This window comes from Lipotes vexillifer, unplaced genomic scaffold (genome assembly GCF_000442215.2).
Source record: "Lipotes vexillifer unplaced genomic scaffold, Lipotes_vexillifer_v1.1 scaffold393, whole genome shotgun sequence".
NCBI classification, from domain to species: domain Eukaryota; kingdom Metazoa; phylum Chordata; class Mammalia; order Artiodactyla; family Lipotidae; genus Lipotes; species Lipotes vexillifer.
In genome coordinates this window covers 4,754,473-4,777,097 of record NW_006774564.1, presented here as the reverse complement: position 1 = coordinate 4,777,097, position 22,625 = coordinate 4,754,473, and the positions used below count along the sequence as shown (strand labels likewise).

The following is a 22,625-nucleotide window of genomic DNA, read 5'->3' as shown; positions in this document are numbered from 1 at the left end:
CAAATATGCCTTGGTCTCTCTTAATGAAAAAATGTGAAAACAAAGGCATCAAGATTAACTCTAGTCTAGATTATATAGTGAATGAAATGTATTTTTAAGCATATTGGAAGAAGTTAACAGTGACCCTAAATATATGTATATTAGTGGAAATAGAGTGAAAAATATTAAGTAACAGATGTAAGAAAACACATGAAAACACTGATTAACCTGGCATATTTTGACTATAACAAACATAATAAAACATAAATGGAGTAAAGATAATTTCAGTACCTAGGGTTTCAAACTTTCTATGACAAATGGCCTGTCAAACTTACCTCCTAGGTGATGACTAAAAACATATCACTTGAAAAATATTTTATTACATTTTTTACCTTATATTTTGAGATTTTATAGTTCAGCATGGCTTAGGTAGAGTGACATGAATTGTGTATAATCTGAACATATTAAAACAAAGCACTGGAGAAATGGCAGGTTAATATGTAACCAAACAAAAATTTTTATCTGTAATAGTGTCAAATACATTTGTTACCTGGGAAATACTCAGGCTAGATGTTAAAGCCAAACAGTGATATGAAGTGATGCTTCCAATACCTAAATTATGCACTGAGCTTGATGAAACTGAGCATGACAAACATTCAAAAAAGTATTCAAGAACTTGATGCATAAAATGGATTTCTTACTATTGTATTTCTTATTATATTCATTTTCATGAAAACTAGAATTTCTGCAATTGCCACAAACAAAGGAAAACACAGCTAGCTTTCAGAAGACTCTACTTCATGTCAGATTTCTTACATTCAAAATAAATTTATAAAATAAATATAATAACATGAAATGTATAGAATCTTGTTAGAATAAACCTTATGCTGGTAATTTTCATTCATAGCAACTATGAGCATCATCAGTCTTCTATGAAAGTCTTATCTACTATATTAATAAGTTTAAATGTACTAAGCATTATATCACAATCAGTACCTTTGACTCACGTCATACATTTAGCCTACTGTGCCACTAAAATCCCCTGATTTACACCCCCAATATGTAATCTGGAAGTCTAAATAAGAATGAACCCCAACATTGTCCAATGTTATCACATTTATACTTTACAACGTGATGTAAAGGCGATTAGTCAGGTACTTCGATCAATATTTACAGGCAAATTTGTCCACTTTGGCTAATATCCTGAAAATAGTTGTTGACAATTTGGTTCTTTTTATGTTTATCCTTACTTTTCTATGATTTTAAGTGGAATGTTTAGTTTTTTCATTTCATATTTCTTTCACTCTTAATTTATAAATTCAAGGTAGAAAGTTGTGTTTAGTTTAATATTCCCTGAATTTAAATTGAGCTACAACCAGATTAAAAAAGTTATTTTATTTTCCTCCAATCTGAGAAATGTTGACACAATCTCTACATTTGGGGAAAAAAGACTATAAAGATAAAATATAGATCCTGAGTACATTTTTTACCTGTAGCCCATAGGTTTATTTTTTCCCCAGACTTAAAATGAATATTTATTCATCAAGATTCCCAAACAGTTTATTAAATATCTTTCCTCCACAAATAGAATTAACACCAGGATTTTTCAGGAAATCTAAATGAATTAAATGCACTACATAGGAACTGAACTAAATCCACTGTGTCTGAAATCTGTTCATTACAAAATTTGAGTCTGGTACATAATTCCTTTCTGTCCTCCATTGCTGTACGTCCTTCCTTTAAGACTGGAACTGAGACCATAAATTGGCTAATACAACATAGCAGTCACTGTAATCCTCCAAAAGAAAAATAAGTTATTTGATGACATACTTATTTGGATGATTACTTACTGGTAATTATCCTTTCTACATTATTTAAAAGGCAATCATTTTAAGTGGCAATACATATTAGGCTAGTAGAAAAATGTTGAAGCAAAGCCCTCTCTTTTGATCTCACAAAGTCATATCCAATATGACAAGAGAAGACATATCTGATTTGTGCCAATCAGACTTCATGGAATTATTTTTAAAAGTTTTCTGGTAAAGATGAACTTGGCTTATCATAGAAAGAAAGTTATTTGAAATCTCTACTAAATTCATTTTCTTTTGGGAAAAGTAAATTTTAAGGCATGATAGTGCAAGGAGTAAAATTTTCATTTATAGATTAATTATAGAACATTTATAGATTACTCATCCTTAGTCTCTAATTTATTTTAAAGAACAAAACCTATGTTCATAATTTTACTTTGCCTAAATTTAACTGTACACCCTTGAATCACACCAGAATTAGGCAATTTGATTATCTTAATGGTTGTGTCTTAAAACCTGTACACTGGGACCAAAGGTGAGGATCTGCATATGTGAAGCTCCAACAAGTTCTGTGAACAAGGACTCTCCTCTTGGGAGTCCAGGGATCTGAGAAAGCAATTCTCCCTCAGAACAAGTTTTCAAATATTGTCTCAATAAGTAATTAAGAAAAACGGTGCTAAGTGGAGAGTGCATCTTCTTTAATTAATTCTGGGAGGTCTGAGTGTTCCTGGAGCCCTCTTGGGTATATGTCAGTGGTGGCAAATTGCTCAAACGTGAGTACTCCCTAATGTTAGGGGGGTGGGGGTCAATCAAAGTTTCATCCTGCTCCACTTTCAGGATATTTCAGTCTGACACTAATGGAAGCATAATTGGAAGAGCCCATGGCTTGAGATCAAGGCATAAATACTCTACTTTCCATGTGAGAAAGGCTTGAAGTGGGTTCTCGACTGTGTGGGTGAAAATCAGAGTAAGAGGGAGGAGGATCAGAAAGCTCTGCATCTCCCAGTGTACTTTTACCTCAGCTACAGATTCATGGCATCGGAGGACCAAACAGGGGTTCCAAACTTTCAGACGGCATCTGTTTGCTTACCATTGCCTGCTGCAATCTTCCTTCTTGTTCTTTTTTGTTTGTTTGTTTTTCATCTGAGTGATTCGTCTTCTTAATTTGTTCACTTCTGCCTGACAAGATTCAACAACTCACTCACTCTTTTCCACAGCTGCACACACTGCCTGCGTGAAGTGCGATATAAACCTGTGAATAGCCCTGATGTCTTTCATTACTCCGTCCTTGTTAAAAAAAAAAAAAAAGTCATTACCATGCTCTTTAATAACTGGCATAACTCTTAATATTTGGCACTGAAGGTACTTTGTACTCAGGCTGGCTAATCTTGCCTACGTTGGGAATAGCGAAGGATTTCCTTTGATTACATCTTCGATTTAGTCTAAAGAGAACCTTTACTAAAGCACAAGTGGAGTTGTTGGCTGTGGAGATGAAACTGCAGAGAAGGAAAAGGAGGTCAGCCTTGGGGAGAACGCTGGTGAGCTGCTTGTGGAAAACCTCCTCTCTGCGTGTATCTGCTGTGTGTTTTGCCAGAATCTGTACCCACCAATAACTTTCTCTGATCTTTAAGAATACCATGCAAACTGCCTTTACTAACTTTGCTTGCCTAGTTATAAAAACTAAAAAGTTTTGAAGAAGGCTAATGGTTTCAATTACTTGCAAAAATTCTGCGTTGTTGATTTGTGAGTCACCAATGCTTAAGGTTTCACCTTGTCTTACCTGTTCCAGCAAAAATCCTTCCTCAAATTTGTCCCTTAAAAATAGCAGTCCCCAATTATAATCATGCTTAGGCTGGTGCTTCCATGAAGGGGGTCAATCTGGTCCTGGCAAGGAAGGGGGAAGCAAGTGAGATTCTGTCTGGCATACATCTGTGCTAAGGACCCCAAATTTATCATGAAGGCGGACCTCAGAGAAGCTCTAACCCAGGGAACTCGGTGTGGGCCTTGGAGCACGCCCCATAGGTGTTTACATGTAGAGTCTAAAAAATGTATTCTATATTTTTAATATATTTTATCAATTCAATATAATATCTTTCAGATTTTTATAGATATTTTAAAGCATTAAAATTTATTGTTCTAATTGTTATTTAGATGTCATCTTCTATAATCCTATTTTAGACTCTTATTTTACTGTTTCCTTCTTTTTTTAAACATCTTTATTGGAGTATAATTGTTTTATAATGGTGTGTTAGTTTCTGCTTTATAACAAAGTGAATCAGTTATACATAAACATATGTCCCTATATCTCTTCCTCTTGCATCTCCCTCCCTCCTACCCTCCATATCCCACCCCTCTAGGTGTTCACAAAGCACCGAGCTGATCTCCCTGTGCTATGCGGCTGCTTCCCACTAGCTATTTTACGTTTGGTAGTGTATATATGTCCATGCCACTCTCTCACTTTGTCCCAACTTACCCTTCCCCCTCCACGTATTCTCAAGTCCATTCTCTAGTAGGTCTGTGTCTTTATTCCCGTCTTGCCCCTAGTTTCTTCGTGACCATTTTTTTCTAGATTCCATATATACGTGTTAGCATATGGTATTTATTTTTTCTCTTTCTGACTTACTTCACTCTGTATGACAGTTGCTAGGTCTATCCACCTCACTACAAATAACTCAGTTTTGTTTCTTTTTATGGCCGAGTAATATATGTGCCACATCTTCTTTATCCATTCATCTCTTGATGGACACTTAGGTTGCTTCCATGTCCTGGCTATTGTAAATAGATCTGCAATGAACATTTTGGTACATGACTCTTTCTGAATGATGGTTTTCTCAGGCTATATGCCCAGTAGTGGGATTGTGGGTTTGTATGGTAGTTCTGTTTGTAGTTTTTTAAGAAACCTCCATATTGTTCTCCATAGTGGCTGTATCAATTTACATTTCCACTAAAAGTGCAAGAGGGTTCCCTTTTCTCCACACCATCTCCAGCATTTATTGTTTGTGGATTTTTTGATGATGGCCATTCTGACCAGTGTGAGATGATATCTCATTGTAGTTTTGATTTGCATTTCTCTAATGATTAATGATGTTGAGCATTCTTTCATGTGTTTGTTGGCAATCTGTATATCTTCTTTAGAGAAGTGTCTATTTAGGGCTTCTCCCCATTTTTGGATTGGGTTGTTTGTTTTTTTGTTATTGAGCTGCATGAGCTGCTTGTAAATTTTGGAGATTAATCCTTTGTCAGTTGCTTCATTTGCAAATATTTTCTCCCATTCTGAGGGTTGTCTTTTCATCTTGTTTATGGTTTCCTTTGCTATGCAAAAGCTTTTAAGTTTCATTAGGCCCCATTTGTTTATTTTATTTTTTATTTCCATTTCTCTAGGAGGTGGGTCAAAAAGGATCTTGCTGTGATTTATGTCATAGAGTGTTCTGCCTATGTTTTCCTCTAAGTCGAGGGCCTGCTAGATGAGAGTTTAGATATCTAAACTCTAGATATCTAATTCTAATTTTTTTTTTTTTTTTTTTTTTTGTGGTACGCGGGCCTATCACTGTTGTGGCCTCTCTCACCATGGAGCACAGGCTCCGGGTGCGCAAGCTCAGCTGCCATGGCCCACGGGCCCAGCCGCTCTGTGGCATGTGGGATCCTCCTGGACCGGGGCACGAACCCATGTCCCCTTCATCAACAGGCAGACTCTCAACCACTGTGCCAACGGGGAAGCCCTTTAATCCATTTTGAGTTTATTTTTGTATATGGTGTTAGGGAGTGTTCTAATTTCATTCTTTTATATGTAGCTGTCCAGTTTTCCCAGCACCACTTATTGAAGAGGCTGTCTTTCCTTCACTGTATATTCTGTTGCTTCCTTTATCAAAGATAAGGTGACCATATGTGTGTGGGTTTATCTCTGGGCTTTCTATCCTGTTCCATTGATCTATATTTCTGTTTTTGTGCCAGTACCATACTGTCTTGATTACTGTAGCTTTGTAGTATAGTCTGAAGTCAGGGAGCCTGATTCCTCCATCTCTGTTTTTCTTTCTCAAGATTGCTTTATCTATTCGGGGTCTTTTGTGTTTCCATACAAATTGTGAAATTTTTTGTTCTACTTCTGTGAAAAATGCCAGTGGTAGTTTGACAGGGATTGCATTGAATCTGTAGATTGCTTAAGGTAGTATGGTCATTTTCACAATGTTGATTCTTTCAGTCCAAGAATATGGTATATCTCTACATCTATTTGTATCATCTTAATTTATTTAAACAGTGTCTTATAGTTTTCTGCATACAGGTCTTTTGTCTCCTTAGGTAGGTTTATTCCTAGGTATTTTATTCTTTTTGTTGCAATGGTAAATGGGAGTGTTTTCTTAATTTCACTTTCAGATTTTTTATCATTAGTGTATAGGAAAGCAAGAGATTTCTGTGCATTAATTTTGTATCTTGCTACTTTACCAAATTCACTGATTAGCTCTAGTAGTTTTCTGGTGGCTTCTTTAGGATTCTCTATGTAGAGTATCATGTTATCTGCAAACAGTGACAGCTTTACTTCTTCTTTTCCAATTTGGATTCCTTTTAATTCTATTTCTTCTCTAATTGCTGTGGCTAAAACTTCCAAAACTATGTTGAATAGTACTGGTGAGAGTGGGCAACCTTGTCTTGTTCCTGATATTAGTGGAAATGGTTTCAGTTTTTCACCACACCATGGAGGATGATGTTGTCTGTGGGTTTGTCATATATGGCCTGTATTACGTTGAGGAAAGTTCCCTCTATGCCTATTTTCTGGAGGGTTTTTTATCATAAATGGGTGTTGAATTTTGTCAAAAGCTTTTTCTGCATCTATTGAGATGATCATATGGTTTTTCTCCTTCAATTTGTTAATATGGTGTATCACATTGATTGATTTGCTTATATGGAAGAATCCTTGCATTCCTTGGATAAACCCCACTTGATCATGGTGTATGATCCTTTTAATGTGCTGTTGGATTCTGTTTGCTAGCATATTGTTGAGGATTTTTGCATCTATGTTCATCAGTGATATTGGCATGTAGTTTTCTTTCTTTGTGACATCTTTTTCTGGTTCTGGTATCACGGTGATGGTGGGCTCGTAGAATGAGTTTGGGAGTGTTCTTCCCTCTGCTATACTTTAGAAGAGTTTGAGAAGGATAAGTGTTAGTTCTTCTCTAAATGTTTGATATAATTCACTTGTGAAGCCATCTGGTCCTGGGCTTTTGTTTGTTGGAAGTTTTTAAATCACAGTTTCAATTTCAGTGCTTGTGATTGGTCTGTTCATATTTTCTCTTTCTTCCTGGTTCAGTCTCAGAACTTGTGCATTTGTAAGAATTTGTCCATTTCTTCCAGATTGTCCATTTTATTGGCATATAGTTGCTTGTAGTAATCTCTCATGATCCTTTGTATTTCTGCAGTGTCAGTTGTTCCTTCTCCTTTTTCATTTATAATTCTATTGATTTGAGTCTTCTCCGTTTTTTTCTTGATGAGTCTGGCTAATGGTTTATCAATTTTGTTTATCTTCTCAAAGAACCAACTTTTAGTTTCATTGATCTTTGCTATTGTTTCCTTCATTTCTTTATCATTTATTTCTGATGTGATCTTTATGATTTCTTTCCTTCTGCTAACTTTGGGGGATTTTTGTTCTTCTTTCTCTAATTGCTTTAGGTGTAAGGTTTGGTTGTTTATTTGAGATGTTTCTTGTTTCTTAAGGTAGGATTGTATTGCTATAAACTTCCCTCTTATAACTGCTTTTGCTGCATCCCACAGGTTTTTGGTCATCGTGTTTTCATTGTCATTTTTTTCTAGGTATTTTTTTGTTTTCTTTGATTTCTTCAGTGATCTTTTAGTTATTAAGTAATGTTTTTTTTAGCCTCCATGTTTTTTTTTTTTTTTTTTTCAGTTCACTCAGTCCCATGTAATTATTTTTTTTATCTTAATATTTTGTTAGCACTTTTATGAATTCATCAGCTTTCCATTAGAGTTCTGAAAATGCTTATTCATTCATTTCATCAGTATAGCCAATTACCAGAAACCTGTATTTGTCAGAGTCTTTTCCATGAATTCCTTGAAAATGAAACCCTTTTATGGGAACATATTTGAAAAAGCATCAGAGTACACCCAGAGCTGTCTATAAATGACAAAAAACTTAAAAATGACCATGGTTAGTGTGTTTTTTGGTACACGGGCCTCTCACTGCTCTGGCCTCTCCCGTTGCAGAGCACAGGCTCCGGATGCACAGGCTCAGCGGCCATGGCTCATGGGCCCAGCTGCTCTGCGGCATGTGGGATCTTCCCGGACCGGGGCACAAACCCGTGTCCCCTGCATCAGCAGGCAGACCCTCAACCACTGCGCCACCAGGGAAGCCCCACAGTTTTGATGAAAGTTCACAATAATGCAATTGACAAAGAAATTTAGTTATTTCTGAGATATACATTGTAAAGTAATAACTATAATTATGACTTATAACATTATACCAGAACATATAAGATTTTTAGAAATTTCATGTAATGTCTGAAACATTTATATTAACCTATTTCCATGCAAATAACCCAAAGAAAGATTAGTATTACTTGTTTTTGTTTGTTTGCTTGTTTGTTTTTTATACTGCAGGTTCTTATTAGTCATCAATTTTATACACATCAGTGTATACAAGTCCATCCCAATCACCCAATTCAGCACACCACCATCCCAACCCTACTGCTGTTTTCCCCCCTTGTTGTCCATATGTTTGTACTCTACCTCTGTGTCTCAACTTCTGCCCAGCAAACCGGTTCATCTGTACCATTTTACTAGGTTCCACATACATTCGTTAATACACTATATTTGTTTTTCCCTTTCTGACTTACTTCACTTTGTACGATAGTCTCTAGATCCATCCATGTCTCAACAAATGACAATTTCGTTCTTTTTATGGCTGAGTAATATTCCAATGTATATATGTACCACAACTTCTTCATCCATTCATCTGTCAATGGGCATTTAGTTTGCTTCCATGACCTGTCTATTGTAAATAGTGCTGCAATGAACATTGGGGTGCATGTGTCCTTTTGAATTACAGTTTTCTCTGGATATATGCCCAGTACTGGGATTGCTGGATCATATGGTAATTCTATTTTTAGTTTTTAAGGAACCTCCATACTGTTCTCCATAGTGGGTGTATGAATTTACATTCCCACCAACAGTGCAAGAGGGTTCCCTTTTCTCTGCACCATCTCCAGAATTTGTTGTTTGTAGATTTTCTGATGATGCCCAATGTAAGTAGTGTGAGGTAATACCTCATTGTAGTTTTGATTTGCATTTCACTAGTAATTAATGATGCTGAGCCCCTTTTCATGTGCTTCTTGGCCATCTGTATGTCTTCTTCGGAGAAATGTCTATTTAGGTCTTCTGCCCATTTTTGGATTGGGTTGTTTGTTTCTTTAATATTGAGCTGCATGGGCTGTTTATATACTTTGGAGATTAATCCTTTGTTGATTCATTTGCAAATATTTTCTCCCTTTCTGAGGGTGGTCTTTTAGTCGTGTTTATGGTTTCCTTTGTTGTGCAAAAGCTTTGAAGTTTATTTAGGTCCCATTTGTTTATTTATGTTTTTTATTTCCATTACTCTAGGGGGTGGATCAAAAAAGATCTTGTTGTCATTTATGTCAAAGAGTGTTCTTCCTATGCTTTCCTCCAAGAGTTTTATAGTGTCCAGTCTTACATTTAGGTCTTGAATCCATTTTGAGTTTATTTTTGTGTATGGTGTTAGGGAGTGTTCTAATTTCATTCTTTTACATGTAGCTCTTCAGTTTTCCCAGAACCACTTATTGAAGATACTGTCTTTCCTCCACTGTATATCTTTGCCTCCTTTGCCATAGATTAGTTGACCATATGTGCATGGGTTTATCTCTGGGCTTTCTATGTTGTTCCATTGATCTATGTTTCTGCTTTTGTGCATATTGTCTTGATTACTGAAGTTTTGTAGTATAGTCTGAAGTCAGGGAGACTGATTCCTCCATCTCTGTTTTTTTCCCTGAAGACTGCTTTCACTTTTCGGGGTTTTTTGTGTCTCCATACAAATTAAAAGATGATTTTTTTCTAGTTCTGTAAAAAATGCCATTGGTAATTTGATGGGGATTGCATTGAATGTGTAGATTGCTTTGGGTAGTATAGTCATTTTCACATTATTGATTCTTCCAATCCAAGAACATGATATATCTCTCCATTTGTGTGTATCACATTTAATTTCTTTCATCAGTGTCTTTTAGTTTTCTGCATACAGGTCTTTTGTCTCCCTAGGTAGGTTTATTCCTAGGTATTTTATTCTTTTTGTTGCAATGGTAAATGGGATTGTTTCCATAATTCCTCCTTCAGATTTTTCATCATTAGTGTATAAGAATGTAAGAGATTTCTGTGCATTAATTTTGTATTCTGCAGCTTTACCAAATTCATTGGTTAGCTCTAGTAGTTTTCTGGTGGCATCTTTAGGATTCTCTATGTATAGTATCATGTCATCTGCAAACAGTGCCAGCTTTACTTCTTTTCCAATTTGTATTCCTTTTATTTCTTTTGCTTCTCTGATTGCTGTGGCTAGGACTTCAAAAACTTTGTTGAATAATAATGGTGAGAGTGGACATCCTAGTCCCATTCCTGATCTTAGAGGAAATGTTTTCAGTTTTTCACCATTGAGAATGATGTTTCCTGTGGGTTTGTTGTATATGGCCTTTATTATGTTGAGGTAGGTTCCTTGTATGTCCACTTTCTGGAGAGTTTTTATCATAAATCAGTGTTGAATCTTGTCAGAAGTTTTTTGGCATCTATTGAGCTGATCATATGGTTTTTATTCTTCAATTTGCTAATATGGTGTATCACATTGATTGAGTTGCTTATAATGAAGAATCCTTGCATCCCTGGGATAAATCCCAGTTGATCATGGTGTATGACCCTTTTAATGTGTTGTTGGTTCTGTTTTCTACTGTTTTGTTGAGGATTTTTGCATCTATATTCATCAGTGATATTGGTCTGTAATTTTCTTTTTTTGTAGTATCCTTGTCTGGTTTTTGTATCAGGGTTATTGTGGCCTCATAGAATGAGTTTGGGAGTGTTCCTTCCTCTGCAATTTTTTGGAAGAGTTTGAGAAGGGTAGGTGGTAGCTCTTGTCTAAATGTTTGATATAATTTACCTCTGAAGCCATCTGGTCCTGCACTTTTGTTTGTTAGAAGATATTTAATCACAGTTTCAATTTCATTACTTGTGATTGGTCTGTTCATATTTTTCTATTTCTTCCTGGTTCAGTCTCGGAAAGTTATACCATTCTAAGAATTTGTGCATTTCTTCCAGATTGTCAATTTTATTGGCATAGAGTTGTTTGTAGTAGTCTCTTAGGATGCTTTGAATTTCTGCAGTGTCTGTTGTAACTTCTCCTTTTTTATTTCTAATTTTATTGATTTGAGTCCTCTCACTCTTTTTCTTGATGAGTCTGGCTAATGGTTTATCAATTTTGTTTATCTTCTCAAAGAACCAGCTTTTAGTTTTATTGATCTTTGCTATTGTTTTCTTTGTTTCTATTTCATTTATTTCTGCTCTGATCTTTATGATTTCTTTCCTTCTGCTAACTTTGGGTTTTGTTTGTTCATCTTTCTCTAGTTCCTTTAGGTGTAAGGTTAGATTGTTTACTTGAGATTTTTTTTGTTTCTTGAGGTTGGCTTGTATAGCTATAAATTTCCCTCTTAGAACTGCTTTTGCTGCATCCCACAGGTTTTGGATCGTCATGTTTTCATTGTCAATTGTTTCTGGGTATTTTTTGATTTCCTCTTTCATTTCTTCAGTGATCTCTTGGTGATTTAGTAATGTAATTTTAGCCTCCATGTGTTTGTGTTTTTTACGTTTTTTTCCTTGTAATTCGTTTCTAATCTCATAGCATTGAGGTCAGAAAAGATGCTTCATATGATTTCAATTTTCTTAAATTTACTGAGGCTTGATTTGTGACCCAAGATGTGTTCTATCCTGGAGAATGTTCCATGCACACTTGAGAAGAAAGTGTAATCTGCTGTTTTTGGATGGAACGTCATATAAATATCAATTAAAGCTATCTGGTCTACTGTGTCATTTAAAGCTTCTGTCTCCTTATTCATTTTCATTTTGGATGATCTGTCCATTGGTGTAAGTGAGGTGTTAAAGTCCTCCACTATTATTGTGTTACTACCAATTTCCTCTTTTATAGCTGTTAGCACTTGCTTTATGTATTGAGGCACTCCTATTTTGGGTGCATATCTATTTATAATTTTTATATCTTCTTCTTGGATTGATCCCTCGATCATTATGTAGTGTCCTTCCTTGTCTCTTATAACATTCTTTATTTTAAAGTCTACTTTATCTGATATGAGTATAGCTACTCCAGCTTTCTTTTGATTTCCATTTGCATGGAATATCTTTTTCCATCTCCTCACTTTCAGTCTGTATGTGTCTCTAGTTCTGAAGTGGGTCTCGTCTCTTGTAGACAGCATATATATACATCTTGGTTTTGTATTCATTCAACAAGCCTGTGTCTTTTGGTTGGAGCATTTAATCCATTCACGTTTAAGGTAATTATCGATATGTATGTTCTTATGACCATTTTCTTAATTGTTTTGGGTTTGTTTTTGTAGGTCCTTTTCTTCTCTTGTGTTTTCCACTTAGAGAAGTTCCTTTAGCATTTGTTGTAGAGCTGGTTTGGTGGTGCTGAATTCTCTTAGCTTTTGCTTGTCTGTAAAGCTTTTGATTTCTCCATTGAATCTGAATGAGATCCTTGCTGGGTACAGTAGTCTTGGTTGTGGGTTCTTCCCTTTCATCACTTTAAGTATATCATGCCAGTCCCTTCTGGATTGTAGAGTTTCTGCTGGGAAATCAGCTGTTAACCTTATGGGAGTTCCCTTGTGTGCTATTTGTCATTTTTCCCTTGCTGCTTTCAATAATTTTTCTTTGTCTTTAATTTTTGCCAATTTGATTACAATGTGTCTTGATGTGTTTCTCCTTGGATTTATCCTATATGGGACTCTCTGTCTTCCTGGACTTGATTAACTGTTTCCTTTCCCATATTAGGGAAGTTTTCAACTATAATCTCTTCAAATATTTTCTCAGTCCTTTTCTTTTTCTCTTCTTCTTCTGGGACCCATATCATTTGAATGTTGGTACATTAAATGTTGTCCCAGAGGTCTCTGAGACTGTCCTAAATTCTTTTCTTTTCTTTTTTGTTTTTTATTTCTTTATTCTGCTCTGCAGTAGGTTTTTCCACTGTTTTATCTTCCAGGACATTTATCCATTCTTCTGCCTCAGTTATTCTGTTATTGATGCCTTCTAGAGAAGTTTTAATTTCATTTATTGTGTTGTTCATCACCGTTTGTTTGCTCTTTCATTCTTCTAAGTCCTTGTTAAATGTTTCTGGTATTTTCTCTATTCTATTTCCAAGAGTTTGGATCATCTTTACTATCATTATTCTGAATTCTTTTTCAGGTAGACTGCCTATTTCCTCTTCATTTGTTAGGTCTGGTGGGTGTTTGCCTTGCTCCTTCATCTGCTGTGTGTTTCTCTGTCTTCTCATTTTGCTTAACTTACTTAGTTTGGGGTCTCCTTTTCACAGGCCTCAGGTTCATAGTTCCCACTGTTTTTGGTCTGTCCCCAGTGGCTAAGGTTAGTTCAGTGGGTTGTGTAGGCTTCCTGGTGGAGGGGACTAGTGCCTGTGTTCTGGTGGATGAGGCTGGATCTTGTCTTTCTGGTGGGCAAGTCCACGTCTGGTGGTGTGTTTTGCGGTGTCTGTGGCCTTATTATGATTCTAGGCAGGCTCTCTGCTAATGGATGGGCTTGTGTTTATGTCTTGCTTGTTGGATGGCATAGGGTATGCAGCACTGTAGCTTGCTGGTCTTTGAGTGGAGCTGGGTCTTGGTGTTCAGATGGAGATCTCTGGATGATTTTCACCATTTGATATTATGTGGAACTGGGAGGTCTATTGTGGACCAGTGTTCTGAACTTGGTTCTCCCACCTCAGAGGCACAGCCATGATGCTTGGATGGAGCACCAAGAGCCTGTTATCTACACGGTTCAGAATAAAAGGGAGAGAAAAAAAAGAAAGAAAGAAGAAGATAAAATAAAATAAAGTAAAATAAAATAGTTATTAAAATACAAAATTAATAATTATTAAAAAAATGTTTTAGGGGGCTTCCCTGGTGGTGCAGTGGTTGAGAGTCCGCCTGCCGACGCATTTGAAACGGGTTCGTGCCCCGGTTCAGGAAGATCCCACATGCTGTGGAGTGGCTTGGCCCATGAGCCATGGCCACTGAGTCTGCCCATCTGGAGCCTGTGCTCCACAACGGGAGAGGCCACAGCAGTGAGAGGCCTGTTTACCACACACACACAAAAAAAAATTTTAGGGCTTCCCTGGTGGTTCAGTGGTTGAGAGTCTGCCTGCCAATGCAGAGGACACGGGTTCGTGCCCTGGTCCGGGAAGATCCCACATGCCATGGCGTGGCTAGGCCCGTGAGCCATGGCTGCTGAGCCTGCACGCCTGGAGCCTGTGCTCTGCAATGGGAGAGGCCACAACAGTGAGAGGCCCGCATACCGCACACACATACAAAAAAAAGTTTAAAAAAGTAATTAAAAAAAGAAAGAAAGAAGAGAGCAACCAAACAGAAAAACAAATCCACCAATGATAACAAGTGCTAAAAACTATACAAAAAAAAAAAAAAACAAAAACGGATAGACAGAACCCTAGGACAAATGGTAAAAGCAAAACTATAGAGACAAAATCACACACAGAAGAATACACATACCTCCTCACAAAAAGAGAAAAATGGAAAAAAATATATATATATCATTGCTCCCAAAGTCCACCTCCTCAATTTGGGTTGATTTGTTGTCTATTCAGGTATTGCACAGATGCAGGGTACATCAAGTTGATTGTGGAGATTTAATCTGCTGCTCCTCAGGCTGCTGGGAGAGATTTCCCTTTCTCTTCTTTCTTTGCAGAGCTCCTGGAGTTCAGCTTTGGATTTGGCCCCGCCTCTGCCTGTAGGTCACCTGAGGGCATCTGTTCTTCGCTCAGACAGGACAGGGTTAAAGGAGCAGCTGATTCGGGGGCTCTGGCTCACGCAGCCCCGGGGGGAGGGAGGTGTACGGATGCGGGGCGAGCCTGCAGCGTCAGAGACCTGTGTGAGGTGACGTTGCACCAGCCTGAGGCACGCCGTGTGTTCTCCTGGGGGAGATGTCCCTGGATCATGGGACCCTGGCAGTGGCGTGCTGCACAGGCTCCCGGAAGGGGCAGTGTGGATAGTGACCTGTGCTTGCACACAAGCTTCTTGGTGGTGGCAGCAGCAGCCTTAGCATCTCATGCCCGTCTCTGTGGTCCATGCTGTTAGCCGCAGCTCATGACTGTCTCTGGAGCTCCTTTAAGCAGTGCTCTTAATCCCCTCTCCTCGTGCACCAGGAAACAAAAGGCAAGAAAAAGTCTCTTCCCTCTTCGGCAGCTCCAAGCTTTTTCCCAGACTCCCTCCGGGCTAGCTGTGGTGCACTAACACTAGCAGTGAACCCTAGTCTTCTCCCTGGGATCCGACCAAAGCCCGAGCCTCAGCTCCCAGCCCCCGCCCACCCCAGCGGGTGAGCAGACAAGCCTGTGCTCTGCAATGGGAGAGGTGCTGGTTGGCACCGATCCTCTGTGCGGGAATCTCTCCACTTTGCCCTCTGCACCCCTGTTGCTGTGCTTTCCTCCATGGCTACGAAGCTTCCCCTCTCCGCCACCCACAGTCTCTGACTAGCAAGGGCCTTCCTAGTGTGTGGAAAACTTTCCTCCTTCACAGCTCCCTCTCAGAGGTGCGGGTCTCAACCCTATTCTTTTGTCTCTGTTTTTTCTTTTTTCTTTTGGCCTACCAGGTACTCGGGGAGTTTCTTGCCTTTTGGGAGGTCTGAGGTCTTCTGCCAGTGTACAGTCAGTGTTCTGTAGCCCTTGTTCCACATGTAGATGTGTTTCTCATGTATTTGTGGGGAGGAAGGTGATCTCCACGTCTTACTTTTCCGCCATCTTGAAGCTCCTCTACTGTTTCCTTCTTAATTGCATAATTACTCATTTTGTAATGTATTACAAGTTTTGAAATACTAGTGTAGTCTTTTTCAATACTGCCTTGGAAGAAAGAGCAGTTGAACACTTTTATAGCTTCTCTCTTACCTTCTGACTCTTCCCATATATCTGTATTTTATCTTGAAGGTAGAGTCCATTAATTGTCACCTTTTTTTTCTTTTGTATCCTACTTTGCTCCAACAGTTATACCAGTTAAGATTTTTCAGTACTAGCTCTCCTTCAATTTTGGTGTTCTGTATTCTAATTTATTTTTATTAGTCTTTCCCCTGTCTTAATGATGTTGTTTAATTAAACCTAATTGTTTCTTTTCAAAAACAATAGCCACATGTAGTGGATATTCCATTATTGGTACAAAATTGTATCTATACTTTGAGAAATCAATTATTTAACTCTTCGTGTTCATCAGTGATCCCATGAGTCTTTTTGAATGTCTGGGGATATATTAAGATATAACCTGCACAATATGTATTTATACAAGACTAAAGGATGATCAATTTAGATAAAATAGGAATACGTATTAAGTGAACAAAATGCTAGAAAATGCAAAAAGAAAAAAGACGTTGTTGAGCTCAAAGTGTGGAATTCCATGTTTAAGATGTTATATTACGTCTGCCAGTGTTTTATTCAGGAAAAGATATTTAAAAAAATTATTGGGTTGGCCAAAATGTTCGTTTGGGTTTCCCATAAGATGTTATGAAACATGCCCGAACGAACTTTTTGGCCAGCCCAATATTTAATCAGTATTTTTTTTATATGTTATTTCATTGAGTTTTAGCATTAAAAAGTAAAGCTAAAATTGTTAATGTGTTTCAGTAGTAGTTTATATTTGTACATTTTACTTGGAACATAGTAGGCCTTTTTAATTTCTCTTAGTTCTCAATCTTGGGAATTTATTTACTTTAGTTCTAGATTTTTAATTTATTTTATTATGTCCTTGCTTATTTAGTCATCCCTCTTTGTTCTGTGTTCTTTTCGGGAGAATCCTATTACTTACATAGTATATTTTCATTCTCCTTCTCCTCTTGGAATAAAATTGCTCCAATCTGTCTTCCATTTCACTTATCTGATTTTCTTCAAGGACAATTCAACTACACTATATTAAATGTTTTCAATACTGATTTTACTTTTTATACTTTAGAAATTATGTCAGTCTTTCTGGGTTCATTGTTAAGATCCAGTTTCAGTTTACTAACCATTGGTATGAGTTGTTTTTATAAAACTTTGTACGAATTCATGTGAAAGTTCCTCTTTAGGAATTCATATTACCTTTAAATTATGTGATTTCTCCTTTTTCTTTGATATTACAGAATATTTGGTATGTTTATTTGTTTTAAACTGAGAACAGATTTTTTTAAATTAATAGTCTCTATTAATTAGCTTGCTTACTTCTGGGAAATAGAAGTTGAAACAGACTTAAGAGTCCTAATGTTTGGAATTGGAAAGTGGACCAGCTTAAGAAGTTCCCTTTACTTGCCTTCAAAACTCAAATATTTTCAGAAACACACTCCTGTATTTAAAACAAAATAGAATGCAATTCTTGATTTCATGTTGGCAATTTAATATCCCAAGAAAAGGATAAATGAATGAACAGAAATGTATGTATATAAATGTTTACCGAAAGCTGTATGTTAGAATGTAGATAGCAGCACTCTTTCTAATAGCCCCAAACTAGTAAGCCAAACAAGTGAGCAAAAGTAGAATGAATAGATAAATTGTAGTATATCCACAAAATGGGATGCTAAACAGCAGTATTAATGAATAAACTACTAACAATGCCAGTACTTACACACCTAATATTGAGTAAAAGAATCCAGACACAAAAAACGAAAACTCATCTACGGTGATGAGAGGTGCGCTGGTGTTACCTTTGGTGAGGAGAGTTGTGATTGGGAGAGAGCAGAGGCCCCCACTTGGGAACTTGGTAATGTTTCGTTTATTGCTCTGGAAAAGGGTTATATGAACATGTCACTTTGTGAAAATTTATTGAGAAACATATACATTATCTGTGCACTTCTTTGTGTGTTTGTAATTCTCAATAGTTTATCTTAAAAATGCATGGGATGTAGGGGTAACCACACTGCATCTGTATCTGCCACATGTCTGTAACTAATCATCTTCAGTATCTGTAATGAATATGTTGTCTAATGATAACATATATCATATGCCATTAGACAAGAATAAGTGTTATGCCATAAATGAATGAAGACAGGGTGAAATTATTCTGATGAGGAATCAGAAATGGCTTCATAAAGGAATTCTCAGTGTAGAGGATTGATCTGGGTGTACAGAGAGACAAAATGAAAGGAAATCAAGAAGCTATTGCAATACTCTAGGATTGCATCTTAGTATTTAAGGGCTGAGCATTGTGACTTGGGCAGTTAGGTGACTTCTAAGTATTTGTTAAACATGAACAACATTGTACTGAATGTTATCTTTGACAATAAACTGAATTACCACACGGGGGAAAAAAAGCACAAGCTTTTCTCATCATTTATACTAATTATATTTTGGGGAAATTCTGGACATGAGCATGGGTTTTGGGGATTTTGAGTCTCATTAAACAAAGATGCATTGAACCAAATTTTGTTTATATAGTCATTAGTGTGTTGGAAATATGGAAACTAATAAACATCACAAAAATGACAAAATAATTGCAAATTACATGTTGTGAAGATTTCCAATTCATTGAACTCCTTATTGATTTATCTTTGCACTTATTCTTTTTTTTATTTAAAAAGTACATAGCAATATTTTAGAAATGCAGATGCAAGAAAATATAAGAAGAAGAAAAAATTATGTGTACCCAACTCTAAGGTGACCTCCCTACCATGGATTAAATCTATCCACTCATCCACTGAGACAGCACTTACTATAGAGGGTCTAATTTCACTTTCAGCAGCATTATTCAAAGAACAAACAGAAAAACTTAGCAAGTCCACTAAATGTGGACTTCATCAATCAGCTAGCAAACACAACCAAGTCTAAAACAAGTCAATGATTATTTCTATTGGTCAGAAAGCAGAAAATGAAATATAAAGCAGCTCTGGATTTCTCCAAGGATAGCAAGTTGTCTGAGGTCAACAAAACTTTCTGCAAGTGTTCCTTCTCCCTGCAAAAGATATTATTGGTATCACAACTGTAGACAACCCTGACATTTTAAAGGAATTTGGAAAATGATGTCACTTACAACACTAAACTGTGAAATATAAATGAGGGAGGGAGCAGATGTATTAGAATCAAAAGAAGAAAAAATCTTTTTAAAAAAAGCTTCAAATTAATTCTTACCTCATGTAGAGGTGACAAATGAGAAACCATAGAAGGGGGATAGAGAAGGAGACCAGTGGGGTGAGACTGAATGCAGAGACAGGACCAGCGTCAGAAAGCCATGCCCCCTGCCCCCGCCCTCTCACCATTCTTACTCTCTCCTCATACTTCCTGGTTTGGTGCTTTATGCAAATATGCACCTGATTGGAGATCTCCCGGAAGACAAATGGTGAGGAAAAACCTCTGTTCACTTGCCCATATTGGGCAATCTGGTTAGATAAACTTGTTTTACTTCAGTCTTCAATTGCAAGTAAACAAAATCAAATGAGGAGTATATGAAAAAATAAGATGTATAAATGTGGGAAGGAAAGATCACTACATGCATATTTAGTAAAAAATTTGTAAAGTCTCATCATATGTGCAGACTATAGCAAAATTGATCATTTCTAGATATTTCAAGTCAAATCTGTACCAAATCACTGGCATTCCATGAAACAGAACAGACATCTGATTTGGTGGCATCAATCATCCAACTAGGTCATGCAGAGCCGCTTAAAGACCACAAAGCTTCATTTTGTAGCTCACAGTATAATTCTCACTGTAGCCTTCCTACCCATACAAAGCAGAGACTTCAGAGGAGAAAGCCTCCAGGTCAATAAGGTAGTTTTTTTTCTTTTTTTTTCTTTTTTTGGATTGGTTCATTCTTAGGTTCCTGTACTCAGCTGGATTTAAAAAAAAAAGCCTCATGAGCAAAGACAGAGAAATGCCCAAATGCTCAGATTTTTTGTTTGTTTTGTTTTGAGTTAGGGAATATATCTTGTCTCCACTCTCAGTACCCAGAAAAGGCAAAGGGCATCCTCAGTATATATGCTATGGAAGGAAATGCCTTATTCTACACTCTTGGTATGGGACCTTAGGCCAGTCGTTCCCCCTCCTCTCAACTTTAGTGCACCCCTTGCAAAGTGTGGTTGGTAGTAATACCTCTTCCTGGGATTGTTTCAAAAACATAATTAGATAATGCCTGTGAAAGCACTTTGTGAATTCTAAAGTGCTCTGCAAATATAAGGGATAAAAGATTGAAAAGTGCCTCTGGGTGACTCCTTCTCAAATATGCCCAGATATTAACATTTTAGTGGTGAAAAAAATAGTGCTAATATTTCTCATTGGCACTTTTCTACAGCAGAAGTAAGTAATCTAAGTAGAGGAATATATTTTTCCTTAAGACTCAATAAAGCTATTTTCATTTCAATTGGGAAACTGTGGCACATAAATATTTTTATTTTCCCTGAATTGACCTTGTGGAGAAAAAAAAATGTAATTCACCATTTGTCTAATGGAAAAATCTGAAAGTCAGAGGAACCCTGTTCTCATCTTGCCATCAAGACCTTGTGTGTGACCTTGGACAAGTTACTGTTCTTCCCATCAATCAGTTCTGTCCAACAAATATTTATACAGCCCGAATGTATGCCAAGTTCTGTGCTAAGCTTGGCCTAAAGAACAAAGAAAAGAGCAAAAGACATAGTCCTTAACATCTAAGAACTATACAATTTAATAAATTTTTTCACCTTCCAAACAGAAGGGGTACCCATCTCTCAGGTTTGTTATGAGAATAAAATATAGGATGGGAGAGTGCTTGGCAGAATTGGAATGTGGTACATATGCAAATTGATATTATTACTAGACATAAAACCATCAGAAGCATGTAAATGGTTAAAGAATACTTAACAGAGAGAAGTGGAGAAGGGATTAATGTTTATAGAGCTTCTGCTCCATACAGAGAGATCTACATATATTATTTCATCCACACAACTAACTGGTTAGACGGATATTAATCGCTGCTTTTGACCAGTGGGGAAATTGAGAATCTTATCAGTTAAAACGACTTAGCTAACAAATCAGAGCCCCTGTGCAAACCAAGGTCAGTCTGACTGCAAAGACTACAGAAACAATTGATGTAGATTGCGCATTGCTTCAGAAATCCACACCTATTTTCACAGGGAAAGGAGTCCCCAAAACTTAACAAGCAGCAATAATCAGCTGTAGAAATAGCTAAGAACATATTTTTCAACTTATTTTTTTTAACAAAGACATTTGAAGGAAAGGACAAATTGAACTAATTTAACTAACTTAATTAATATGTCAACATAAAGGAATCAAAAACCGGTATAACTGTTTTCTTAACCCCCTGAACACAACTCATGCCTAATATAATTTTTGTTTAAAAGCAAAACAAATGTTGTTTTGTGGGTCCTTAGGTAGTTGGAATGGAAGGAAAAACTGCACATGTTGGCACTCACATGGTTAAAGGAATCATTTAGAGAGGACTTCATGAAAAGATTTCTGTAATGCTTTCTGTGTGGATTAGCATACCAAGCAAAATACAAAAGGTAGCTTAATGCCTGGATATATTGAAATCAAGAGCTTAACTTCTAATATCCTCTCTCCAATCAGGTATCGATTTACAAAACATTTTACTATGGTTGTTATTTTTCCTACCTAAAACTCACAACTAAATCCACTAGCCTGAAAGACTGTTGAGTTATATTGGTATGATTTTCAACATTTATTTTCAACCTATACAGAAGAATGAGATAAAATCTGGGGGTATGCAAAAGCTGGAAACTGCTTAGAAGCAGCTAAGAAGAGTACATATAAATCAAGCAGCCTGGAATTATAAATATGTAATGACTATTTAGAAAAAAAAAAAAGTTAATGATTGATTCTCTTGCTGACCTAAATGGCTATGAATTAACACATTTCCCTCATAGCAAGAAGAGAGCTACTAATATTTATCTAGTGTCTACTAAATGCTAGACACTGTGGTACATACTTTTTATACATTATTTCATTTACCTCCCACAAAAACCCTATAAAGCAAGTAATATTGTCTTTATGTTTCAGCCAGATGATGGAAATTCTAGATAATAGGATTGAGATTTAGAATTGAAATAATGGTCCAAAACACAAACTAATAAATAGCAGAGCCAAGATTCATCTCTGAGTCTGTCTATTCCCTTCAATATCCTGCATCCCTCTTCATGTTAGGTACCTTAGAAGGTGCCATCTCTGTACACCATTTGCAAATATAAAAGGCTTGAAAGGCAATGAAAAGAATTCCCAGTATAGGTTAATTCATTCATTCACTTAACATGTAATTATTAAGTACCAACTCTTTGCCAAGCCCATGATGGGGAACATATTGGTGAAGGAAACATACATGGGCTTTGTTCTCATGGGGTTTACAGTATGAATTATTTTAGGCTTTGAACTAGAGGGGTCTCAAAATAACTCAGAACTGAAAATAAACTAGACTCCACATTGTGAACCAGATGTATCTAGTCTGTCACTCACTGTCTGGTGACTCAGGCTAAATAGTAAGCACACTGAGTGCAGTTGTGTCTTCAATAAAATAGAGATAATAAAAATTGTACTATTTACCTCAAGGTGGAATTATGAGGAATAAATAACACAATGCATATGAAATTACCATCAAC

General features: G+C 36.7%; 1 pseudogene; it reads right to left on the bottom strand.

The window, feature by feature from the left end:
- Positions 1-2,604: 2,604 nt before the first annotated feature.
- Positions 2,605-22,625, bottom strand: part of LOC103072998 (BRISC complex subunit Abro1-like) — a 93,650-nt pseudogene continuing 73,629 nt past the window's right edge.